General features: G+C 48.9%; 1 long non-coding RNA gene across 5 annotated transcripts in view; it reads right to left on the reverse strand.

Moving 5' to 3' along the window:
• The window catches only part of LOC102165464 (uncharacterized), a 186,482-nt gene that overhangs the window by 97,741 nt on the left and 61,089 nt on the right, over positions 1-27,652 (reverse strand). For all 5 annotated transcript variants that reach the window (XR_014843324.1, XR_014843323.1, XR_014843326.1 and 2 more), the window contains 2 exons: positions 20,117-20,300; positions 9,719-9,887 (listed from right to left, as the gene is read on the reverse strand). This is a non-coding gene — a long non-coding RNA (uncharacterized LOC102165464). The remainder of the gene's footprint in view (positions 1-9,718; positions 9,888-20,116; positions 20,301-27,652) is intronic.

Consider the following 27,652-nt stretch of genomic DNA (forward strand, 5'->3'; position numbering starts at 1 on the left):
ATGCCACGATCCGGGGGATCCCTGACTCCCTAGGTTACTGAGCTGAGGTGACGGTCCTCAGAGCCATCTGCGTTTCAAGGACAGTAGGACTAGGACGAAGCCAACTCTTAGAGCATCTGGCCTCAGGTTGGCTTTTCTTTTAAAGGGAAGTATTCGACGGTGACATCCAGACTTGTGCTCTGTTCCTAGTTGCTCTGGGGTCCTCAAAGCAGAGTGGAGCCAAGCTCGGAACGTATCAGTAGTTACCAGAGGGGTAGAGGGTGGGTGAGGGGAGGGCCAAGGGACAAACTCCCAGGTATAATCTGGGGGTGGCAATATGAGGACATGACACATGGCCACCTTGGTGATACCATATTGTGCACTTGAGACGTCACCAGGGGGGTCATCTTCAGATCTCACCCCAAGGAAAGGAACACGTGTCGCTCTGTATGGTGAGGGGGTAACAAGACTTTTTACAGCAATCGCTCCAGCGTACACAGAACGATTTTGTGCAGCTGGAACCGCCGCCATCTCAATTTGCTCTCTAAATATAAACCCTTACGAAAGTATTTTGGAAAGTATGGCAGACACTCAGAAGAGGCTCATGCTAACACGAATACGGACTTTCTAGCCAAACTACTCGGTAACTTCAGGAGTATGCTTGCTTAAGTCATGAACAGGCCCAGGATTTTTCTAGCTCCCAAGACTTGATGTTCTGAAGTTCAGAAGTCATGTGGCACCTTCCAAGCCTGGGTCAAGGACGAGACTGGACACTCCTGTTCTTCCAGAGGTCAGCTCAGTGTTTGGGTTCTGGCTTTGGTGTCTCCCAGATGAAGCCGATTGAGGGGGAGGGCTCTGGTGGGCCTCAGATGGGTCTTGTGTCTGGTGTTGAGCTCCGATGAGGAGGTGCTAGGCAGCCGTTAGGCTCAGCTACACGTGGTGGACCAGGGAGCCCTCCAGCCCCATCGCCACACTCTGCACTAGAGACCCCACAAGGCCATGGTGGCTCCACCCCAGTGCCTTTAGGAAGTGACAACATCCACAGAGGTGCTTCGGGCAGCGCCTCCATCCATCCTTGGGCTGGAGAGAAGCTGAAGACTCAGTGTGGCCGGGAGGATGGTAGCAGGAAGCCCTGCCCTTCGGGACCAGGGGACAGAACCGGAATTTGCAGACAGAAAATTGTTGTAGGGCCTATATCATGAATATGTAGCTTCTAAGCTACTGCGATGTACGCACAGGTCTGGAGCTCTTTGCTCCCACCTGACTCAGGCCACATGGCTGCAGGGTATCCAGTCTTTATCCACATCCAAAGCATCTACCCACCCACCCCACTTTGGGTGGATCCAACTCCTGGGCAGCCAAGGAGAATTGCACCAGTGTCACCTGGGGAGCATCAAGTCATTCCCACACTTTAGAAAGATCTCAGGAAATGGAAGTTACTTTTTAATGTGGATAAGAAACCAAGCACATATTTATAAGTCACTCCCCCATAGTCCAAAGACTTGTGAATCAGAAGGTCAACTGTGACATTCAATTCCAGAGCCACTGTGCTCAGGCTTTGCCTTGAGAAGCCTCATAGTACTTCTCACTGGGAAGAGACCGTGGGAGTTTCAGGAAGAATTCTTAGAATTAGGAATTACAAGACGGCAGGTAAGATGCTTCCAGGAACGATGCTCCCTCAGCTGACCCAACCTGCCGCCACCAAGGATGTGCTGCTTCCTTCTCACCTCTTTGAGGCATAACCCACCCAAGCACGGTCTACACCTTCACAGGATTCTATCCTCGTAACCATCCTGGTAATCCCGTTACCAACCTGGTCCCCCTCCCCCCTCATTTTCTGCCACCGACATACCCTTGTGTTTGAGAGGAGAGGAGAGCAAGGGCAGACCCCTGACCTCAATTTCCTCACTTTCTTTTCATGCAAATAAGCCTTTCTAACCCTTCATGGTCTCAGGATGAGAGTGAAGAGTTTCCAGAGGGGGGGAAAGAGTCTCGGCGCCTCCCCGCAGACCTACTGCTGGTCACGCTGAGCGGCACGTGGGACAGGCAGGGGCTGCCTGCTGAAACAAGGGGACCATTTCTAAGACTGATGGAAAGACCTCCTCTCCCCCTTAGGCTCGGGTTCATCAATTGATAGTTTGCTTCATCTTCTAAGTCTGGGGCCTCACGTAACATTTCTTCCAACTGCCATTATCCCAAAGGTTAGGGCCAGAGGAACGAAGCCGGTTCAGACTTCCACCCAACATCCACGCCCCTCCCACCACCAGATCTTCACTGGGACTGGAACCAGGCTGTCTAGACCTGAATTCGACCAGAAGGCTCAGGTGTCAGAAGGGCCCACGAGAGATGGGGCCAATAGGAGCCCCAAGTGGCAGCTGACACCCTACCAATGGGACCACGGAGGGTGAGAGTCACCCCTGAAAGGGGCCAAGGAGACCAGAGAAGGCTGGGCTGGTCAAGGTCACTGATGCAGCCAGTTTGTTGCTTTCTTCAGTCTTGCTGCCTTTTTAAGGCAAGTTTCTGGGAGAAACATTTTCCCGCCAGTCAATGGCAAGTCTGAGATGGTTAGCAGAGGCTATTTTTACCCAGAATGTTGGGCAGCTACCAGATGATGCATGAAGAGCACCTGAAGCCACTACACACAAGCCCTCCAGTTAGGAGGGAGCAGCTGCCATAGATCCATAGGTCAGAGTGTGGCACTGGGATCGTTTCTAGGTGGCAGCACCTGAGTGGACACAGATGACCATCCCCAGGTCAACCACACCCCGAGACGGCAGCAACACCAAACTGCAAGGCCATGAAGACACACCCAAGGATCCGAGAGGTGAGAGGGAGATGGACTTTGCCGATGTCTTAAGGATGACCTGGGAGGATGCTGGGGCTTCAGGCTGCAACCAGCGGCTTCAGTCACCTGGAGTTCGCACCTCGGGGGAACATTAAAGGTTTCTACTCTCAACTGCACCACCACCAATCCCTCCCAAGAGTCCCGGGAGATGTCTGAGATGCCGGAGAAGGGGAGGAAGTCCCAAGTGAGGATATTTGGGTAGAAAGGGCATCTTGGGTGTAGACCTCTCAGCCAGTGTGGCGGGGGTTGGGGGGGAAAGAGTCTGGAAACCTGGGATTTTAGGACATTCAGAACCAAAAGGCACAGGGACCTTCCTGCCTTAAAGCCTAGAGTCAGAAAAGCTAGACTTTGACCTCCAGGAACCACAGGTCTCCATGCCAGCAACACCTGCCACCAGAAGGGCAAAAAGGAGGTCAGGGAAGTGCCTAAAGGTTGGAAAAGGTCAGGAAAATTCTATTAGGTTTTGGAACATTGGGTGGCTAAGTCTTGTGGCCCCACACCCAGGTTTTTACGTTACTGGGGCGAGCAGCACCCAGGAGGCACCCTCCAGAAGCTCCCCACTCCCCATCCCCCCTCAAGCCTGTCATCTTCCTGGTCGGTCCCTCTGTGCCTTGCCAGTCATGCTGAAAACATGCTCAGCACACTTGGGGCCCTGAGACCAGCACCCGGGGGCCCATTTCAGGACCTGGTCCTCTTGCTGCTGCCACACGTCCTACTCGCACATCGAGCCACGGTCTTGAAAAACTCATTAAACTCAGCCTCTCAGCAAGCAGGAAATATTTTCAATTCCGGAGCTCTTGGATTTAACCAGCCATGTGGAGGGTTCGCCCCAAGAGCTGCCTTCTCCCTGCAACCTATTCTCTCAAGGCATGGAAAGGCCCTTCCTGTGCCAGGCAAGTGTCTGAATAAATGCGCTGAGCAGTCACGCAAGAGGGGAGCCAAAGGACAAATGAGACAGGACACAGCAGCAGGGAACACCAGCACTCGTCCAGAGAAGAAGCCCCAAAGAGGTCCCCCACAGGCACCCTCCCCAGGGGACGGCTCGCCTCTGCTGGGCCCCACGAGGGGCAAGGCTGCACCTCAGTCTGTGCTCTTCCCACCCCCTTCCTTGGGTTCCCTGTAGTTCCTGGGCTCCTGGAACCCACCCCAACATTGCTGGTCACCCTCACATCTGAGGCCCAGGGTGCCTGCAACAGTCACAGTCGTGAGCAAAAGGGGCAGGACAAGGACATTTCAAGCCGACTGACCCAGGACAGCCTCGGGGGCCCTGGGCCCCATGAACAGGGTCATCACAGGTGCCAAGCCAGTGAGTAACCCCATTCTCAAGTCCCCAACCTGACAATACAGTTGATCAGCTCAGGTCCAAAAGGAGCCTCGCCTCCCCTGCCTGGCGCTCCTGGACGCTGCCCTTCCATCAGCAGCCAGACGCTCAGCTTCCTCAGGGCCTTGGGGAGAGGGGCGCCCACCCACGGAGGGAAGGGAGGCAGCAGTCCTCGCCAACGCGCAGTGCACACGTAGTCTTAAAATGGAAGGATGCAGCGCTGGCCAATTCTAACAAGTTCGGCAGGGGACTTAGGACCTTGAGTCCCAGCCTGGCCTGAAACGTCAATGCCATTGCCTTTCTAGGGGGGGAGGTGGAGGGTTTTCGGGTGGGGGAGGTGGAGGGTTTTCGGGTGGGAGTTTGAAGGAACAGCAAACGCTGCTAGACGCCACCCACAGGGGGCCCTGATTGTCCCGTAGTTACTGCGCCCCTGTTTATAACGAGATCATTAAGGCACCAGTTTTGAATTAAGGATCCATTTTCTGGAAAAATCTTGGGCTGCCTTATTCAAGGCCATTTAGTCCTCACAGCTGATTAGTAGCCCCTTTGATGGCTGAATCTAATCTCCCTGGGCCTTGTTAACAAGACTCTAAAGGGCTAGTTCTCAGAAGGCTCCAGCAACCAACCTTTTCATCCTCAACTTGAGGTTAAACAGAGAAACACCACCCGGGTGCAAGGAGGGCTGCTAACCGCCCCCCATTGTGAGACGGAGAGGGAAGTACAGCCTATCCTGCTGCTTACGGGGTCAGTGCTCCAGTTTTCCTTCTGGGTCTACCCATCTGGGGACCGTCAGGCCCGGTTTGCTTCTTCACTAGAAACGAGGGACCATTTCTGCTGCCACGCCCACCCTTTCCCAGAACCCCCAGCCCATATTCCACAAGCCCTGGGGCCCTTTCGCACCCCCTCCACACCCAGCCCCCCCTTTGTGTCCAGGGCACTTTGAGGCCTCCTGAGACCTTGGTCTGTTTCCTTAGAAGGTTGGGGAGTCAGGCCTTATATTTTGGAGTAAGATACCCCAAGTTTCCCCCTGGCCCACTGAGCTGAGGACACGCACTTAAGGGTTTTTGTTTTTTTGCCTCTTCTAGGGCTGCTTCCCGCAGCATATGGGGGTTCCCAGACTAGGGGTCCAATCAGTTGTAGCCACTGGCCTACACCAGAGCCACAGCAACGCGGGATCCAAGCCGCGTCTGCGACCTACACCACGGTTCACGGCAATGCCAGATCCTTAACCCACTGAGCAAGGCCAAGGATCGAACCCACAACTTCATAGTTCCTAGTCAGATTCATTAACCACTGTGCCACAATGGGAATTCCAAGGGTTTTTGTTCGGGGAAGAGGGCAGCTTCAGGAGGAGGCTTCAGAGGAAGGTGGCTTTCTCTAGCAGGAGGCCAGCAGCAGACCCTACAGAGCCCCGCGACCCCAGAGAGGCCTGTGTCTGACCTTGGCTTTGAGAGTTTTATAGTGAGCAGGCCTGGGGAGGAGAGAGAAAGCAGCACGGACTTTGCCCAACAGTGAAGAACTGCCAGGCCCCCAACCCCATCTTCCCAGAAGCCCACTGGGAGCAAACCACCCCTGCCGCCCTGGCAGCCCAGCCCAGGGCACCAGAACAGAGGCCTGGCAGCCTGGCCCACGCAGAGGAGGGGGCGGCCTGGGGCTTCCCCTTTTATAGCTCTGGCGCCTCCCCCGCAATGAGCAGGAACAGGCCTGCCTGGGCCCAGGCGTGCTTCTCGCCCTCCCTCTAACTAGGGGCAGCTGGGCCATCAGCCGCTCAGAAGGCCGGTGCCTCCAGCATCGTGGTCCATGTGGAGGGAGGCCAGGAGCAGGCCTCGGCAGCTGAGCGGCCTCTCAATAAGCACCTTTCACTTGAGAAACCTGAGGCTCGTTTAGGACCAATAGAGAGCAACTCATCCTTGTGCACTGCCAGGGAATGAAATATCCTCGCAGACCTAGAAAAAGTGGGGTACCATGGGAAAATTCATCTTGTTTCATGTAATCCGTGTTGGCTGCTACCTGGCAGGCTGTCTCGCCCCCGATGGCAGCCCACCCAGCCTGCTCAAGCCCCCCCATGCTGAGGCCAGGGCGGTTCTAGTTTCTGTTCTCAGCCGTTCTGAGTCACCGTCTCTGCTCCTGACCTGGGATTAAGTGCAGCCACCCTCCCCAACACCCTCAGCGCTCTACCGTATGATCTACGGGTTTTATGGGACCTAGGAACCGTCTCCTGAACTTTTGTTTGGGAAAGTCTGCATCTTAGACACCATAATCTGACTCCCTAGTTATTGAGTCGTCACATGACGTCCTCAGAGGCATCTGAGTTTTAAGGACAGCAGGACCAGGACGAAGCCCAAACTCCTTTAGAGCATCTGGCACCTAGGTTGGTTTTTTTAAGGGAAGATCGGTTTGGGCAGCGACATCCACACTCGTGCGTGGTCCCCAGTCATCCCAGCGTCCTCCCAAAGCAGAGCCAAAACAGACTCTGAGTGTTACTCATACCTGGCGGAGAGGAGAAGGGAGGGAAGCAGGTGAGGGGAGAGCCGAGAGAAACCTCCAGGGCTCACCTGGGGGTAACATACAACACGGCCACCCAGGTGATAGTGTGTTGCGTATCTGAAAAGTGCCCGGGGTCAGTCTTAAGAGCTTAGCCCAAGGAAAGAACTTGTGTCGCTTTGTATGGTGGAGGGGTAAGGAGACTTACTAGGGTAATCACTGCAGGACACAAGGGCCATTCTCTGCACCCGAGACCAGGGTTCTCTCAATTTCCTCCCTCAGTACAGACCCTTCGAGCTTTCCGAAAGCAGATTAGACCCTCAGAAGCAGCTCATACTAACAGGAATAAGGAACTTCTAGTTAAACTATTTTCTTCAGTAACACAGAAACATAGTTGCTTTACTTAAAGCCAAAATAAAGCCATCGCAAAAGGGGCCTGGTTTTTTTTTTTTTTTTTAAACTTGAATGACTTGATATTCTGAAATTCAGAAACCATGAGGCCCTTCCCCGGGGCAAGGAAGAGGCTGGGCAGCCCTGTTCTTGGAGAGGTCAACTCAGCATTGGGGTTCTGGCTGCTTTGGTGTCTTTTCCTAGATGAAGCTGGATCAAGGGAACAGTCTGCGGTGCTCAGCCCTGATGAGGGGGTGCTGGGCAGCCCCAGGCTCCACAGCTACACAGGGTGGACCAGGGCGTCCACCAGCCCCCTCGCCACCTGTCTCAGGGGCAAACCCTAGCGATCCCCTGAGGCCATGGTGGCTTGACCCCAGTGCCTTTACGAAGAGACGGCCTCCGCAGCAGGTTTCGTCTGCCCAGTCTGCTGCTTACGGGGTCAGCGGTCTGGTTTTCCTTCTAGGCCTACCTGTCGGAAGAAGCCCAGCCCTGTCCGCTTCTTCACTAGAAGTGAGGGACCGTTTCCACCACCACGCTCTTTCCCAGAGCCCCCAAGCCCACATTCCACAAACCCCGGGGCCCTTTTGTGTCCCCCTCCACACCCAGCCCCCTCTTTTGTGCCCAGGGCACTTTGAGGCCTCCTGAGACCTTGGTCTGTTCCCCTAGAAGGTTGGGAGTTCGGGCCTTACTTGGAGTAAGGTACCCCAAGCTTCACGCTGGCCCACTGAACTGAGGACACGCACTTAAGGGTTTTTGTTTTTTAACGAAAAGGGCAACTTCAGAAGAAGGAGGCTTTCTCTAGGAGGAGGCCAGCAGCAGACCCTACAGAGCCCCGCGACCCCAGAGAGGCCTCCTTGGCTTTCAGAGAGACAGGAGAGCGAGAGAGAGTTTTGTAGTGAGAACAGGCCTGGGGAAGAGAGAGAAAGAAGCAGGGACTTTGCCCAACAGTGAAGAACCGCCAGGCCCCCCAACCCCATCTTCCCAGAAGCCCACTGGGAGCAAACCCCACCCCTGCCGCCCTGCAGCCCAGCCCAGGGCACCAGAACAGAGGCCTGGCAGCCTGGCCCACGCAGAGGAGGGGGCGGCCTGGGGCTTCCCCTTTTATAGCTCTGGCGCCTCCCCCGCAATGAGCAGGAACAGGCCTGCCTGGGCCCAGGCGTGCTTCTCGCCCTCCCTCTAACTAGGGGCAGCTGGGCTGTCAGCCGCTCAGAAGGCCGGTGCCTCCAGCATCGTGGTCCACGTGGAGGGAGGCCAGGAGCAGGCCTCGGCAGCTGAGCGGCCTCTCAATAAGCACCTTTCACTTGGGAAACCTGAGGCTCGTTTAGGACCAATTAAAGTGGCATTCTTTCTATACCACTCCAAGAGTAAAAAGACTATCCCTCAATTTTACAGGGAAAAAACCTCACTTTGAGGAGTTAGACATGCGCTTGACCTCACTGAGTTGATAGCTCTGGATGGGGTTATATGGTCACCCTCTCCACTGATGAAATTCTCACGAGTTTTCCCGACGCATCTGTTGCTGGTGGAGAATTACCTTGAAAATGTGCTTTGACTCTTCAAAAACATTAGCAAGATCTGACTGACGCTTTTCAAACCACGTCATGTGTACCTTGTTAATAAAAGAAACCTACCACCCAGGACATTTGAATTTACTGATTTCTTGTGAGAAATCAGACTTTGATATGTTTATGGTATTTTGTCTAAAACCACTGGTTACAAATTGGGGGTTTTATTAGCTTTTTTTAAGGTGTTGAGATTGAGCTACCTTTTCACCTTTTGTCATCACGAAATAAGACCAAGGAAGTGGCAGCGGACATTGCCGGGGGTCTCCTTTGGCCGGATGATCGCATTCTGGATTGCATTTTATCCAAAGATGCAGGAAACAAGCACACAGGTCCAGCCGGGATCCGTCTGATCACCAGCTCTGCCCAAACACAGGTTAACTGCCCTAGGATGTGTTCCCCTCCCTGGGCACCTAGAATGTGCTGCCACCGATACTTCGCCCCACTGCTGGGTCCACACCCTGTTCTGCCGGAGGGAGGTGAATGGCTACACCTCTTGGGCCAAACCCAGTTCTGCTCGTGTTTGGCCCCAAAAACACTGCAGCCTCGCTGACCCAGGTATGACATCTCACGTGATAAGTCCTGCCGTCTGGGCTACAAGGAGGGATTTTGAAGTTTCCAGGAGACTCGGGCCCAGAGGACGTGGGCAGAGGGATCTGCCTCACCTTCTCCATGCTGCTGTGACGGCCAGGGCATCGTCAAGAGACAGGACATGTGTCCGTTTAAGAACATAAGACCCAAGGGAAGACCCCCTTCCAAGACTCCAGAAATGCTGCTTCCTGCCCTCGAAAGCCGCCGGCCATCGGGCTGACGAGCCTCTATCCTGTTCTAGGCTCTTTTCACCCCTCACACAGCAGCAGAGTCTTAGCATTAGGAGGGCCTGTCCTCACGGTTTATCCTGGATCCTGGTCAGAGTAGGATGTGGGCATGCAAACCCACTGCTCTCTCAGGAGACTTGGGAATGGCTGGAGTGCATCCATGAAACACACTTCTGTTCCCACTGGAAAGACTGGTACGCATGTAATTAAGCCTTCAGCCTGCGAAGGCATCCGTCACATGTCAGCCCAGACACAGGTCATGCGCTCAGCACCAGTCACAACCACCCATGGCTCCAGACCCCAGCACAGCACGACTCACCTTGGCAACCAGAGCCTACACAGCGGCGTCCACCAGATGCTTTTATTGCTGGAGGGTGTACAGAGGTCCTCTCCTCTGAGCCGCACCTCCCAGCGACTGCCCCGCGGCCTCTGGGCTTCGCCATCCATAGGCTACGTGGTTGTAGGAGCTGCACCGTGTTGGTCAGAGCCTGGGAGGGAACGAGGGCAGGACGAGAAACAGCATTGCACGAGGTCACCTGCAGAGCTGCTTCTCTGTTAATGACCCTCTTCCACTCCCCTCGTCCTTTTGGATGCACTGCATCTGTCCCAACTCAGAAAGGGCTCTGGCTGAGGGGAGTAATTACACAAGAGCACGTGGAGGTTGCCAGTACAAGTCTATGGGGGGAGATACTGGTACGTCTGAAATCACCACCACGCCAGGTCTCCACACTCTTCATACATTTTAAAGCTCATCTGCCCAGAGTACTCGGAATTTTTAAATGACTCATTCAGAATTTGAAGGGTCACTTTACACAGGGCACAAGGGACTGTGGAAAGAAAGCTTAGGGAGGCAGCTTAGGGTGACTGGGATGTGGCACATTTCGACCAAATTAATTCATTCGGGAACATTTCAATCTCATTACTCTTCCCTCTGCCCTGCTCGCCAGTTGTACTGAAGCAGCTGAATTTTCACAAACTCTTTTCCTTTGGGGGGATTTGATTCAAGCCGTTTATTCTGGGTGGGGGTATCCTCTCTCTTTAACCCCGTTTTTATTGACATGCATCTTTCAGGCCTTTAGCTCTGTACTTGACCCCCTTTAAGAAGCCTTCCGCACGTACCAGCTCAGGCTGGACGGTCTGCACTGGCCCCTGAGGGCCCTGGATTAAGAAGTGACTTGGAGTGCCACTTGGAGAAGCTAAAACGCCACAGGCCCCTGCGGCTGACGGTGTGAATCCGGTGCGTCACAAGAGGAGGTGACAAGAGGCACTGAGCATCAGTCTCGGCTCCTCGTGTTGGCAGCACTGCCTTTCTGTGAGGTGTTCAGACTCACTGACCTCAGAATGGCAGGTGTATAGAGGGAATCTGGCTCTATGATTTCTAAAGGTCCCTGATTCCTGCTGTGAAATCCTGTGGGTGCTTAAAATTTCCTAAGCACAGGGCATTAAGATCAATGTCACTCTTCTTCATAAATCTAAGTAAAAAATAGAGAGTCATGACAAATGGTTCTTGTTCACTGCTTGAAAAATGAGGGTGTAGCAGGACGGAGGGACTGCCCAGAGGGACCATAAACTTGGGAGCTGGGGTCGAGGCATCTGTAAAATTGTATACCAATGTCTAAACTTCTACATTTTTGTTGTTTTTAACAGCTTTATACCATGAAGCTCATCTATTTAAAGCATACGAATTGAATGGTTTTTCGTATATTTATAAAATTGTGCAATTATCATCATAATCTAATTTTGGGATATTTTTATATAGAAACATTTTTTGGGGGGCTGCACCCATGGTACACGGAAGTTCCCGTGCCAGGGATTAAAGCGACTCCACGGCAGTGACAACGCTGGATCCTTACCCCGCTGAGCCACCAGGGAACTCCAGAAACATTTATTTCTTCAAAGGAGAAGATTAAGAACTCTTACAGATGCGCCACTTGCCTGAGGCACGAACATTCTTCAGTCCAGCCTCGGCTAGAGACCCAAACATGATCGAGCAGCCCTTGACCTTAGATGGGGCCCATTCCAAGCCCACTCCCTCTCCAGCCCTTGCCGGGCCAGCCACCTTTCTCCTTGCCATGTGGGCTACCCTGAGCTCTGCCCCCCTGACTCCCCACCCCCCACAGTCACCCCTCTGTCTTACTGGCTTGCGGCTTCCCCGTGTAGAGAGGGAAACGCTCTCTCTTGCCCAGAGCCCCAGAAGCACAGGCACAGGGAGTAGGTGAGGTTCCATTTGAGCCAACAGGGGCCTAGAAGCACACTGAGAATCCACCAGGAGTTACCTCGTACCAGGCCTTAGATGGAGCCTTGACTGTTCTGTCACGCACAGCCCTGAGGCACGCAGAGTCATCCGTCACAGGCCCATAATGATCGAGAGCAGTCTTAGAGAGAGTTAAAGCCAGTGGTTTCCTAACCTTTTTTTTTTCAGGGCTGCACCCGCGGCATATGGAGGTTCCCAGGCTAGGGGTCCCATCAGAGCTGTAGCCGCCAGCCCCCACAGCCACACGGGATTCGAGCCACGTCTGCAAACTACACCACAGCTCATGACAACACCAGATCCTTAACCCACTGAGCAAGGCCAGGAATCGAACCTTCATCCTCATGGATACTAGTCAGATTCGTTTCCACTGAGCCACGATGGGAACTCCAGTAGTTTTCTAACTTAAATAGTTTTCCAGTAGAACACTTTTTTTTTAAATGAAACATGTGGACACCGCTGCACACAACCTCACTAACTTGCATGCTGGCATTTGACGGCGGGGATCTACCCTGAAACCCCTCAGCCTGTGCTAACAGCAAAGGGCCTTGGGCGGAGGTTAATCCCACACTGTCTTTAGGGAGCTGACCAGTCCACGTAGGGAGGGCTGATGGAGGCTTCTGGGGAAAGTTTCTTTCCTTCAAGGAGAAAAACCTCATACGAGGCACTCCCCCTTCTTCCCCTGGCTCTTGTGTTGTGCGCGACCCATGGAATTGCTGCAGTGAGCGCTCGCTAAGGCTAAGAGTAGAGCCATGGAGTCCAGGGCAAAGTGAAGAGAGAAAAAAACTCATTAGTTTTTGATGCTCTCATTGAGTCACTGAATCAGGCAACTATGAAATCTTCCTTATCTTTGGACTTAAAATTATATAGAACTACCATATGACCCAGCAATCCCACTCCTGGGCATGTATCCAGACTAAACTATAATTTGAAAAGACACATGCACCTCTACGGTCATGGCAGCATGATTCACGACAGCCAAGACATGGAAACAACCTAAATGTCCATCAGCAGATGAATGGATCAAGAAGATGTGAGATGAGATACACACACACACACACACACACACACACACACACACAATGGAATACTACTCAGCCATTAAAAAACCCAAAATAATGCCATTTGTGGCAACACGGATGCAACTAGAGATTCTCATACTATGTGAAGTCGGAAAGAGAAAGACAAAGACCATATGATATTACTTATATGTGGAATCTAAAATACGGCACAAATGAGCCTACCTATAAAACAGAAACAGACTCACAGACATAGAGAACAGACTTGTGGTTGCCAAAGGGGCGGGAGGGCAGGAAGTGGGGTGAATGGGGAGTTTGGGGTTGGTAGAGGCAAACTATTACATTAAGAATGGAGAAGCAGTGAGGTCCTACTGTACAGCACAGGCAACTATATCCAATTTCTTGGAACAGACCACGGTGGAAGATAATATGAGAAAGGGAATGTGTATATGTGTAGGGCTGGGTCAGCACTTTGCTGTACAGCAGAAACTGATACCACACTGCAAGTCATAAAATTTTTAAAAATTAGATGCCGTAGTACGTCCCTCTCATGTTAAAGTTCCGAGTCAATGAACAGGGTGTCAGACCCTCCTCACTGGGGAAGAACCCTCTGGGGGCCCGCCCCCTGCTGTTCCTCCTCTTGGCCCCTGAGGCAGCTGCTTTGAAGAATCTCAGGGCTCCGGGAAATCAAGTCCTTTAGCTTCAGAGATGTTCCAGATCTTCTTATAAATGTAACAAGATGAAAAAGTATCATTGACGAGAATTCATATTATAAATGTAACAAGATGAAAAAGTGTCATTGACGAGAATTCGTAAGTGAAGTGCATTAACCATACACCAGCCTCCGTAAGTTTATTTTTACAAAAAGAAACACGGATTAACTTTGAGATTCTCTATCCTACGATTGGCATATGTGTGAATATTCCGTGAATTCTAAGTCACTGAGCTGTGGATAGTTTTGTTTTATCGCTATAGATTCTTTTGTTTCTTCGTATTTTTCTTATCAGTGTTTGGTTTACTTCATTGTGATCGTATTGTATTGGCTGCATCTTGGAGATTTCAAATTGGTTGAGATTCACCTGTGATCTCGCACCTGGTCAAATCCAAAGTTTCATCCGCACATGAAAAATAATTTTTAGATTGAGTGTATGAATGTACTATCCTTTTTGTGTGTTTTATTCATTTGTGTCCATCTGAGAGGAGAATTTAAATCCCTGAATGAAGAGTTCCTGTTGTGGCTCAGCGGGTTAAGAATCCCACATAGTGTCCATGAGGATGTGGGTTTGATCCCTGGCCTTGCTCAGAGGGTTAAGGATCCAGCATTGCTGCAAGCTGTGGTGTCGATGCAGATCAGGCTCAGATCTGGTGTTGCTGTGGCTGTGGTGTAGGCTGGTAGCTGTAGCTCGGATTCAACCCCTAGTCTGGGAACTTACATATGCTGCAGGTGTAGCCATAAAAAACAAAAAATCCCTGGATGAGTCCTAAAAGTGAGCTGTAGTAGCAGAATGCCTATCCTTTTATGCTGAGGATATATCAAGGACTTACTGAATATATATATATATATATATATTTATATATTTATATATATAATATATAAATATATATATTTTTAGGGCCACACTCACATCATTTGGAGGTTCCCAGGCTAGGGGTTGAATCAGAGCTGCAGCTGCCAGCCTGCACTACAGCCACAGCAACATGGGATCCGAGCTGCGTCTGCGACCTACACCAGAGCTCATGGCAACGTTGGATCCTTAACCCACTGAGGCCAGAGATTGAACCCACAACCTCATGGTTCCTAGTTGGATTCACTTCTGCTGCACCACATTCAGTATTTTAAACAAATCCATGTTTTGGCCAAACTTTTTTATTGCATGCTCACTCTGTACCAGGCAGTGATGGTCAAAATTAAACAAGAAAAATAACCTGCCATGAGGGATCTTTCATTGCAAGGGGTAAACCTGAGTCATGAACAGAAAGCCACCATCTAAGTGGTGATCTGGGAGAGAGAGAGGAAGTTGGGGGCGGGGGACAGGACGGTGACTCACAAGCTGTCAGAGGAACGTGGGAGAGCACAGGCGGGGGAACCCATTACCGTCCTACACCTGGGAGGAAAGGGAGGGTGTTGTGGGAGTTTCTGGGAGGAGGTGACACTGACTTGATTTTAATGCAGGGGTAGGAGGGGACTCAGAGTAACAGCCACGTAGGAGGATGAGGGACGGAAATGAGATTGCAGAGACAAGGGCGGCACTTCCACCTTAACTTCTTTTAGAAAAGTATTTTCATTTCATACATGAAAATTGCCAAAGTTTGAAAAAAAGGAATATTCATTAAGAGAAGCCACAGTTTGGGAGAAAACAGTTGCAAAGCACATACATGATAAAGGATTTGTACCCAAAATGTACAAAGAAAATCAACTATTCTTTAATGAAAAAAATTTTAATGTACAAAGAACTGTTAAAACTCAAAAATAAAAAGACAAGAGTTCCTATTGTGGTTCAGTGGATTAAGAACTTGACCTAGTGTCCCGAGGATGTGGGTTCGATCCCTGGCTTTGCTCAATGGGTTAAGGATCCAGTTTTGCTGCAAGCTGTGGTGTAAGTTGCAGATGCAGCTCAGATCCAGTGTTGACATGGCTGTGGCAGTGGCCTGCAGTTGAAGCACTGATTCGACCCCTACCTTGGGAACTTCCATATGCTGCAGGTGCGGCTGTAGAAAGAAAAATACATAAATAAATAAAATAAACCAAACATCCAAGTTAAAAAAATTGGGAAAAGATCTGAACAGGCACTTTACCAAAGATGAGATACAGATGGCGAGTAAGCATATTAAAAAAATATGCTAAATATATCATATGTCATTAGGGATTTGCAAAATACAATAATTGAGATACCACTACAAACATACTTTAATGGCTAAAACCTCCAAATTGACAATAGCAAATGCTGACAGGGACATAGAGCCAAAGGAACTCTCATTCATTGTTGGTGGAAATGCAAAATGATACAGCCATTCTGGAAGACAGGTTGGCAGTGTTTCTACAACACTAACCATAGTCTTACAACTCAGCACTTGTGCTCCTAGGTATTTTGCCAAATGGCTTGAATACTTATGTCCACACGAAAACTTAAACCTAAAGGTTTAGAGTTGCTTTATTTCTACATTACTAAAAACTAGAAAAATTTATAATGGATAAGCCATGAGATCCTGCTGTAGTACTGGGAACTATATCTAGTCACTCATTATGCAGCGTGATGGAGGATAATGTGAGAAAAAGAATGTATATACAGATGTGTGACTGGGTCACTTGGCTGTACAGCAGAAAATTGACAAACACTATAAACCAACTATAATAGAAAAAAATTAAAATCATTAAAAAAAAACTGTAGACAGCCAAGTTGTCCTTCAGTAGGTGATTAAATAAGCAAACAATGGGACCTCCATACAATGGTGTATTATTAGCAACAAAAGAAATGAACTATCAAACCATGAGAAAACGAGAAAGTGCCTACTGCTAAGTCAAAGAAGCCAGTCTGAAAATGCTAAGTAGTATCTGATTTTAATTATATAACATTCAGAAAAAAAGAAAAACTGGAGAATGTAAAAAAAAAAAAAAAATGGTGGCCTCCAGAAGGTCTGGGGGAGGGATGAACAGATGGAGCAGAGGAGATTACTGGGGCAGTTAAACCATTCTGTATGATGCTTAACTGCTGGTGGACTCATGACATGACGGATTTGTCAAAACACATAGACTGCACAACAGGAGCACACTTTCGGGTGAGACCTGCTTTAGTTGATATTAATGTATCAATATTTCTTCTTTAATTGTAACAAATAGGAGTTCTCTGGTAGCCTGGTGGCCTAGTGGTTAAGGGTTCAGCGTTGTCACTGCCCTGGGTCAGGTTTGATCCCTGGCCTGGGAACTTAGGCATGCTGTGAGGCATGGTCAAAAAAAAATTGTTCTCTGGAGTTCCTGTCATGACTCAGTAGAAACAAACCTGACTAGTATCCATGAGGATTCAGGTTTGATCCCTGTCCCCGCTCAGTGGGTTAAGGATCCAGCATTGCCATGAGCTGTGGTGTAGGCTGCAGATGCAGTTCAGATCTGGCACTGCTGTGGCTGTGGCGTAGGCTGGCAGCTACAGGTCTGATTTGAGCCTTAGCCCAGGAATGGGAATTTCCATATGCCACACCTGCAGCCTTAAAAAAAACTGTTCTCTAATTGTAACAAGTGTACCGCAGTAGTTCAAACTTTTAATGAGGGTAACTGTGTGCAGGGTATAAAAGAATGCTATAGCATCAGCTCAATTTATCAGTAAATCTAAATCTATTTATAAATTTCTTCAATAAACCTAACCTGTTCTAAAAAATAAGGTTTATTAACTAAAAACAGTCTAATCTAAAAGCACAGAGTTTGCTCCGTGAAAAAGACATCTGGAAGAATGTTACAAAGAAGATACGGTGACAGCACAGAGCATCAGCTGAGAAATAGCAGTGCATGTGGGGAAGGAGCTGCTGGGGTGGTTTGTGGGCATGGGTGGGGTCAGGGAGATGGGGACAGGGCGCTACCAGTAAGTCCATGTGGTTGGGCCATAAATGATAAGGCAGAAAGTCATGAGTGATGCAACTGGGAAAGCAGGCAGAGGCCAATCCATGGATCTAGTCTGGAGAGTGACTTTTGTCCTGCGGGTCATGGATTCTATGCAGGGAGATATAAAGTTTGTCTTCTGAGATGGTGTGGACACTGTCCGCGCATCCACAAGGCTGTTGTGTGGGCCCAGTCAGAGCATGTTGGTAGAGGTGCTTTCAGGTCTGTCCAGTGCTGACCCAGAGCAAGTTGTCAATAAATGGCCTGTCCCTTCTATATGCGCTGCAGTGTCTCGATCTCTCAAAGGAGGGTCACAAAGTCCTTGGGTGCCTAACCCCCCTTGTAGTTCCTGTGAGTGGTAAGGTCCACACGAGTTAGAGACTTGTTAAGTCACATTTACGGTGGGTGTAACCAGGAACGATCAGAAGTGGACTGTCCTGGGAAGTAATTGGCCTCTCTTGCTCCTAAGAGGCATTGAAAACCCCCATATCCAATTAAGAGATCCTGGAGCAAAGTTCCAGAAAATGAAATTCACAGCATGGAACTGTGGCAGAATGCCGCTGTCTGAATGACCCAGTGTGTATACAATCTTCAGAAAAACAAACAAACAAACAAACAAACAAAACCAACCAGAAGAAGTGGACAAAAAGCCAGGATGTATCATAACTATCTGGAGGAAGTTATTTTATTCAACATGGCCAAAACTGATTCTCATAAGTATAGCTGTAAAAACAGTGCACAATTAATCTGGGTATAAAATCAAACAATAATTAGTGTTTTCTTGCAAATCAAAACTAAAATGAGGCACCACCTTTCACCAGTCAGAATGGCTATCATTAATAAGTCTACAAACAACGGATGCTGGAGAGGGTGTGGAGAAAAGGAAACTCTCCTACACTGTTGGTGGGAATATAAAGTGGGGCAGCCACTATGGAAAACAGAAAACTAGATATAAAACTACGATATGAGCCAGCAATCCCACTCATGGGCATATATCCAGACAAAACTTTCATTCAAAACATACATGCACCTCGGAGTTCCCTTCATGGCTCAGCAGTTAATGAACCCGACTAGTATCCATGAGGACGCAGGTTCGATCCCTGGTCTCACTCAGTGAGTTAAGGATCCGGCATTGCTGTGAGCTGTGGTGCAGGTTGCAAATGTGGCTTGGATCTGGTGTTGCTGTGGCTGTGGCGTAGGCCAGCGGATGTAGCTCCGATTTGACCCCCTTGCCTAGGAACTTCCATATGCTGCAGGTGCAGCCCTAAAAAGCAAAAAAACAAAAACAAAAACATGAGCTCCTATGTTAACACTGCAGCACTATTCACAACATACAAGACATGGAAACAACCTAAATGTCCATCAACCGATGAATGGATTAAGAAGATGTGGTACATATACACCATGGAATACTACTCAGCCATTAAAAAGAATGAAATAATGCCATTTGCAGCAACATGGATGCAATAAGAGATTCTCACACTAAGTGAAGTGAGTCAGAAAGAGAAAGACAAATACCATGATATTGCTTATATGTGGAATCTAAAATATGGCACAAATGTACCTATCTGAAGAACAGAAACAGACTCACAGACATGGAAAACAGAATTGTGGTTGCCGAGGGGGAGGGGAAGGGTTGGATTGGGAGTTTGGGGTTAGCAGATATAAACTGTTACCTTTAGAATAGGTAAGCAATGAAGTCCTGCTGTATAGCACAGGGAACTACCTCCAGTCACTTGGGAGAGGCCACGATGGACGATAGTATGAGAAAAAGAATGTATGTATGACTGGGTCCCTTTGCTGTACAGCAGAAATTGACAGAACATTGTAAATCAACTACCGTTTAATAAAAAAATGATAATTAGTGTTTCTTGAGCGCTTCCTACATGCCAGGCACTTTGCTATAATTTCCCTCATTTTTAAAAATTTTCCTCCTCTTTATAGTTAATATACATGAGAATTGAACTTACGTGACTTGCCCAATATCAACCAAGCAGGAAGCACTACCAAGATCAGAAATTCAGGAGTCTAACCTCGGACCCCATGTTCTCTGTCTCTGTGCATTTCTGCTCCCTACTCTAAAAGGAGGGGAAATATCCTACAACTAAATGCAGGGAGTTCCCTCATGGCTCAGCAGGTTAAGAATCTGACATTGTCACTAGTGTGGCTCTGGTTCGATTTCGATCCCTGGCCTGGGAACTTCTGCATGCCCTGAGTATGGCCAAAGAAAAATGCAGTTTCAAGATCAATTGATTCCAGGAATATTTAAAATTTCAGATGTGGAGAACTCTGAGAATACCTTTAGGGACAGACAGAAGTGGGTTCAAGTTCTGGTTCTGCCGTATCCCAGCTCTGGGAAAGGTGTAGAAACTCCATCAGCTGCAGGTACTTTAGCTCAGAGTCCTTATTGGAATGAAATATGATAAGATAAATAAAATTTCTAGCACCCAGTGCATCCCAGGTGCTCTATTCATGTTAGATCAACTCTCACCACTTAATTTTTCATGATTTGGTCTCCTGAATGGCTTTTCCCAGGGTGAGAAAATGAACTGATTATTTTGGCAGCTCTGTCTCTGCACGAAAATGAATAAAGTGGTATTCAATTTCATGTCGCGGTCAATGGGAGTCATTCTGCAGAGTGAGATGAACTCCTGGAGAACCTGCTGAAGTTCTGTTCTTTAGATAAATAAAGCTCTGGACCAGAACTTGGGTTCACTGAGTTCGCTGTCTGAGCCAGCAGTCAGCCCACCCTTCTGCTATCAGTGCAGGGCATGCAAAATTCCTCTTTGATGACTTGTTTTTGCGGCTTCTATTGATGACAGCGTAATGATAAGGTTATTAATATCCTAAACTGCTTACCTGGATGGCGCATCCGTGATCATTCACAGAGAAAACAAAAACAAGATGTCTCAGCTGGTGAGCTCAGGGGTGCACTGCCTTTTGCTCTCCGGCATCTGGGCGGCACCTCCCGGGTGCTGGGCTGGCAATGGCCTTGGCTTTCCTGCTGCTCCCCACACCATCAGGGAAGAGGCTGCTGTGTTTGCTGAATGAAACAGGGTGTGGAGAGCTGTTACTCCATGCACGGGATAGGGCGAGAACGCAAGACTTCCAGAAAATGAGAGTTATGATTGATTTTTCAGGGAAATGTCCAAAGCTCCTCTTGCTGATATTAAGGGAGAGATAATCATTTCTCCATTCTAGCGCTTTGGCTGCTTATTTCCAGGGTTACACTGCTGGGTACAAGTTCTCAGGAAGGAAGATGACAAATACAGGAGGTGACCTGAAGCAGGCATGGTTTTCCTAGTTATTTATTTCTTGTGTCTAGAATAGGCTTGGCAATAACAGGGACTCTGCCCTGTGAGACATATTCCCAATGCCTGAGAGATCAGGGGACGCTGTCAGCACATATTTCCAGTACCTCCCGCTTCACCACTGGAACCATTGCTAAAGAGCAACCACAGAACGACGGGGTTTAGGGCTGAGCCTCTAACCCTCACTCGCTCCTGACTGGTTCTCTCACCCTAGAATTTTCATTTAAGCACATTGTTAACATTTTCTTATTAACTTGCATCATCATTTCCTTCATCTATTATTCATATTCTTTAGTTCTGCAGCCTGGTCTGGAAGAAACAGATACCAAGGGGCTTACATTACCCAGTTGCTGAAAATCGCTTTTTCTGATCCTTCCTCCCCTGCCACCTTCTTTTTGTCCCACCCCTGCAGCTGGTTCAGATTCTTCTCACTCGCATGGACCAGTTCCCAAGCTTCCCCATGGCTTTGCTCTATTTCAGATTCATTCTCCCCCTAATGAAAGAGAACTTCCTGGTGGCCTTCTAAGCATGGTGCTGCTTGGACCACTTTTCCCTCCTGGGCTCAGCATCACCTTCCTGATGCAAAGTGACTTTCCCATGGGTTGTAAAGGTCTTTCATCCTTGGGCCCCCTACCTCATCTTCCTGCCCACCTTCTTCTCTCTTCCCTGCTGCGACCACTCCAGGGCCAGTGAGTCATCACTCCTGAGCACCCGCATGCCTCTTCACCTTCTTCCACCAGCTCCAATAAAATATCCTCAATCACCTTTCAAGATGGAATTCAGGTAGGACCAGACGCATCAAGACTTCCACGGGGGCTCCCCCAGTTACTGAAATGTACCCCACTGTCACATCTTCTTGCATTTTTTAAATAATGCATTTAGTATAGGTATTTATGTTCACAGGTGTCTCAGCCTGCTTTCTATAGAATTTTGGAAGGTGCAGCCTATTGGAGAAACAGCCACGATCCTTTTCAGATTTTCCCATCAAAAGCTGAAGCCCAGAACTGTCATTAATACCCACTGATTAGACAGCATGGAGAAGTTTAAATACTCTGTTCCAGTCTGGAGGAAATAAACGGGTTATAATGATTAGCCCAAACTCACTCATAAAGAAATAGAATGGTGGAGTTCTCCTGTGGCGCAGCAGGTTAAGGATCTGGCATGGCACTGTCCCTGCAGTGGCTGGGGTCCCTGCTATAGCACAGGGCTCGATCCCTGGCCTGGGAACTTCCACATAACATGGGCATGGCAGAAAGAAAGAACGAGAGAGAGGAAGGAAGGAAGGAAGGAAGGAAGGAAGGAAATTAACATCCAGGAGGACATCCTGCCTCTGCTAGTCAGTCAAGCCGCAGGCTACCTGGGGCCATGGTCGTAGCCTCTTCGTATAGTGACAGACCTGGCAGCACATCGGACCCACTGTGCTGACCAGAAACCAAGAGTCTCAGTTTGAAATGGTAAAAAAGAAGGACAGGCCAGAGACTAAAGACATGGAATGTGCACCATTGTGCTACTGTTCAGATTACCCAGTTTTAAAAACCGACAACGCAGTGCCTTTTGCACGGAAAAGTTCAGGCCAGCACACTGAGCTCGTCCCTAGAGCTTTGAAGACTGTTCTCCCCGGTGCACCCCGTGGACAACCTCCCTAGGGCCCAGCAGTTCCCAGGAGGCCCAGGGCTGGACCCGGGGATCTGGGGGGAGGCCTGGGAACCAGGATGCTTATCAAATATTCCCAAGTACCGCATGCACATCCCAGACACCCCGAATCTGTGAGCTACACCACAGCTGGTGGCAACACCTATGCTCAACCAACTGAGTGAGGCCAGGGATCGAACTGCATCCTCACGGACACGAGTCGGTTCTTAACCCAGTGAGCCACCACGGGAACTCCCTGCGTGCACATCAAACAGGGGCTAGGGAACCACTGCACATTGTGGACAGAGCTGCTCCCACCCAGCCTGTGACAGGCTCACTCTCGCCATGGTAGGAAGTCCCTTTCTCCCTCCTGGCCCCACACTCGCTCAGCACCCGGCACTGTGGGGGTCTGGGGGTTTGGTTTGGTTTTGTGGAGGGTTATTTGAGAAGGTGAGCATCAATAAGCAGCTCAGCAGCTCAAGGCTGCAGGGCTGTGCCTCGGGTGTGGCTGGAGAGAATGGGACTATCTCCACCAGGAAGAAAACCCCAGACCCAAACAGCTCAGTCTCCACTTGTGCTGGATCAGAAACAAAGCATCTGTGTCATTTTCCCAGGGCTTCTGTAACAAAGTCCCACACCTGGGAGCTTCAGGTGACCGTAGGCTATCGTCTCACAGTTCTGGAGACTCCAAGTCTGAGATCAAGGGGCGAGTGGGACTGTGCTTCCTCTGAACGCTCTAGGGGAGGATCGAACCCAGGCTTTTCTTGTGGCTTCTGACACTGCCCGTCATTCTCAGTGTCCCTTGATTGTGAGGCACCACTTCCTTCTGCATCTGCTCATCACAGTGTGTTCTCCTCTTTCTGTCTCTGGATCTTTTCCCCGCTTCTTATGGGAACAATTATCCATTTGGCTTAGGACTTGCCCTAACTCAGTGCAACCTCATCCTAACCTATGTCCAAAGACCAATCCCTGTCCCAAACCCCTTTCCCAAATAAGGTCACGTTCGCAAGGACCAGGTGTTAGGAATTCAACATAACCTTTTTTCTGTCTGTCTGTCTGTCTCTCCCCACCTCTCCTGTCTCCACCACATGAGGACACACAAGAAAGTGACCATCTGCAAGACAGAAAAGAATTCCCTCTAGGACACACTCATGCCTTCACCCTGACCTTGAAAATCCAGCCTCCAGCACTGGGAGGACATAAATTTCTGTTCTTTGAGCCATCTAATCTATGAGATTTTGTTGTGTCCATGCAAGCTTATTAATGCATACGACTGGGCTTCTTCTCCGCTAGCTCAGGCCTACAGAATCATGTGCAGCTCTCTGATGGCAGCCCACACAACTGGAAAGAATTAGGGTCCCTTTCAAAGTCTGAACGGTGTGCTGTCATCACTGGAAGTGGGTGGCAGCTGCAAGATACCCCACTCAAGGTGCCCCGTAGAACAGCTACACAGGAAAGCTATGCAATGAAGAATCTGGGTAGTATTTTTATATGTTCATTGTACAATGGAAAAGGCAGAGCCTATACAATGACTGCAAATGGACTGGTTGGCTGCTTATGGATTTTCCAAAAACAATTGGAAATTAAGTGTCATATTGAGGAGCCATGTGTGGATGAAAAGAATTCAGGCTTAGAGAGGGTGAATGACCATATTTATGATAAAACTAAATGAGCACCAGGAGACATGCCCCAGGAGGAAACCCTCAGTGACCAAGTCCAAACATCTCTGGACTTCCACCGGGAACCCTGGTGTTTGCTCTCTGGGCGCTAAGATTCCGTGACATCAGGAATGAAGGCGATGCATGGGCTCTGCAAGCTGGCCATCCTTCATCAAGCTGAGCTGGACGCTCTACTGCCAAGTACTAGCAGTGTTTTGAGCAGGGACCAATGCCAAGTTCCCAACAGCTGGGGTAACCATGCTTTTGCATTTCCCCCTAAGGTCTTGTTTCATCCCTTTGCCCCGTGTCCCATTAGCTCCTTTCATTCTCAAGAGTGTCCTACTTGAGAAAGGCAATTGCATGGCCACCCTGCTGGCCCCACGCCCCAATGCAAGCATCCTGCTACCAGGTGATGGAGAACTATTTTCTCCCTTCCACAGTAGAGCAGACGGGCAGCAATGATTTCTAAGAGAAACACATACGTACTCTCGGTGCAGATTTGTCTTCCTCACAGGAAATATTTCTAATAGAACCATCATCACTCAGTGACTCAGGACACATCCATCACCATAGGACCCCGCTTTGCATCAACACGCACCAAGGAAGTCCTTTCACTGGGAAGGAGCATCTGCAATGAGCTCAAACCTACAAATTAATTCTTCCACTATGTGCCTTGTAAAACAAAGTCACTGGCTTGACAAACAGATGGAGTGGGCTTCTGAGACTCAGGACAGATTTGAGGGGACGCCATGCGAGGCTGGGGTGTTGGCCCATGAAATGAGGTCCGTGCCTTAAACCAAGAGCTATTTGTGACAGTCAGGATCCAAGCAGGAGACAGAAACCACGTGGTATTTTGAAAATGAAAATCTGAATGTAAAGCATTATTAAAGAATTATTAGAATAGCAGATGACCCACCAAGGGACAAAGAGAAATCTAAAGAATATGATGATGGAAATATGTTCAATATTTTATAATAACCTATAAAGGAAAAGAATCTGAAAAGGAATATATATATATATATATATATATATATATACACACACACACCCCTGAATATTTGTGCCATATAAAGAATAGGTATGTGTGTGTGTACATATGTAGATAGATACACAACTGAATCACTGTGCTATATAAAATTATATATATATATAACTGAATCACTGTGCTATATAAAATTATATATCTATAACTGAATCACTGTGCTGTACACCTGAAAATAACGCATTATAAATTACTACACTTCAATAAAATTAAATATAAAAGATGTCACTAAAAAACAAAAGTGAGGAATTCCCATCGTGGCTCAGCAGAAATGAATCTGACTAGTGGTATCCATGAGGACGCAGGTTTGATTCCTGGCATCACTCAGGGGGTTAAGGATCCAGCGTTGTTGTGAGCTGTGGTGTAGGTTGCAGACATGGCTCGGAGTCCTGCGTTCCTGTGGCCCTGGCGTAGGCTGGCACCTGCAGTTCCAATTCGACCCCTAGCCTGGGAACCGCCATACGCCATGGGTGTGGCCCTAAAAAGCAAAAAAATAAAAAAAAATAAAGAATACAATAATAACAGATCTACAGAGCAGGTGGTGGCATAAGGCAGAGACAGCCCAACCGGTGGTACAGATCTGTAAACACCCTGCCCCCGGCCAGGGCTTAGGTCCCCGACCTCACTGTGTCCTTTTGCCTCCCATGCATGCAGCCTGGGCTCAGTGGGCTCAGGTGTCTAGTGCCCAAAGGATGCCTACTGACCAGGATTTCCAGGAACATTTTTGTTAAATCAGAAGCTGGAACACCCTCTTAAGCACTTCGGTCTCTAGGATGTTGCCCCACCACACAAAGAAGAGGGTTCGCACATTTGCCGGGCTGGTTTAGCCTGATCACCAAGGGCGCATTCCGTCCCTAAAACACCATTGTCAAGAAACACGTGTTGCCAAGAAAGTAAGTGTGTGAAATCCGAGAAGTGTGCACTTGACAATTTCTTAGATAGGTCCAGCCCCCAAATAACTGCCCAGAGAAAATTCTGGCTACCCAATAAGAACAGAGCCAGTAAGGTCATGGCTCCTGTGTGAACGAAGGCATCCGTGACGGCATCAGAAAGACCACTGCCGTGAACTAGGAGGCTGTCGGAGGGGAAGACGAGCTCGGTGGTGGCAGAGGAAGGCTAAGACTTATTTTTATTAATGGGAGCTGTTACAGTGGATCCAAAGTGACCACAGGGGTCCTACAAGTGAAACTGGGAGGCAGGAGAGTCAGAGGGTGCCTTGACGACGCTGTGCTGCCATCGGTGAGGATGGACCAAAGGACCATGGGCCTAGGAGAGCAAACGGTTAGAGAGAGAGAGACAGGAAAAGGCAAGGAAACGGACTCGCCCTCAAGCCCCTGCCTTCTGAGCTCCGTAACTGGGAGAAGCTCGGTGTGTCATACGCCACCGTGTTCTTTGTTAGAGCAGCTGTAGGAAAGCAATGCAGTGACCTCGGGGGATGAGCACCCGGGCCCTCTCTTACGATCCTCGGCAGGCTTCAGCCTCCACAGAGACAGGGACCACACCTTTTACAGCCAGCACGTGGCGGCATCCCAGTGAAACTGACCCCTCCAATGGTTGAACCTCTGAGGTTTTACTCTTTATTTTTTTTTTTCGTGTTTAAAGTTGTGTTGAAGTCGAGTTGATTGACAAGGTAGTGACCATTGCTGCTGCACAACAAAGTGACTCAGTTAGTTGTACCTGTACGCACATCCGCTCTCTCTCAGATTCTTTTCCCACACAGGTGGTCAAGCAACACTGGGGAGAGTTCTCTGCGCTCGACAGCAGGTCCCCGTTGGCCAGTCATTCCACAGGCCTCCGTGTGCACCTGCCAGTCCCACACCCCTGACTCTTATTTTGGTGGAGCCCCGTTAGGCCTTCGTGCGAATTACAGATAAAGGGAAGTGACCTTGAGAGAGTTCTCTGAGTTGTTCATCTAGGGAACAGATAACATACCAAGGAAAAACATGCCATCCCAGGCGTCATCTTCGGAACATGCCCTGTGCGGGGGCAGGGATTCCTGTGCTGGTTCCTCAGTGCAGGACGCCTGTGACTTCCCGCCTTCACCTCTCACTACTGCCACCAGAGCAAAGACTCGGAATGCATTACACTCTCTCCCCACGCATTAAACACATCAGAGAAAGCTTCCAGGAAGCCGCAAGGCTAATGTCAAGGTTGCATTTAAAGCATTTATTGATGGCTTCAGGAAGTGAGCTCATCAAAGACACCGGGGACAATCGTGTATCTTCAGAAATTGCCTAACAGTCACTCAAATCCCTGTCATGAATGATCATCTCCTAATAGGGTGGTAAAAATTGTAATGGGAACAGAAAATGCTTCTAAGTCTGAGCTAAGGAAAAATATCTGGTCTCCTTTGGCATAAAGAGGATGCGTTTGACATCTCTGCTTTCCTACTCATTGTATTATGTCTCATAAGTTCAACAAGCTGAAAGTCAGCTTTTTCCGTACCAGCAAGTACCCACTGATGAATTACGGCTTTGCTCAAGGGTCCGTTTAATTAGGATTTGCTTATTTAAAAAAAAAAGAAATGATGAAGCAGCTTTGACCTTTAAAGTCTTCATGTCTGGTTTCAAATTTCGGCTTGCACTCATCTAAAAATAAGATTCTGGTATTGAAATCTATAAAAAATTTGGAGTTCCCGTCGTGGCGCAGTGGAAACGAACCCGACCAGTAATCATGACGTTGCGTGAGGAGACCTGCTCGTCAACCCATTTCCCAAAGTCAGCGGCGCTGCAGATTTAAGAAAGAAGAGACA

The sequence above is a fragment of the Sus scrofa genome, chromosome 4 (assembly GCF_054392235.1).
Source record: "Sus scrofa isolate SSC_HxYL_T2T_F1_AM1 chromosome 4, Sscrofa_HxYL_maternal_Yorkshire_Landrace_v2.0, whole genome shotgun sequence".
Lineage (NCBI taxonomy): Eukaryota > Metazoa > Chordata > Mammalia > Artiodactyla > Suidae > Sus > Sus scrofa.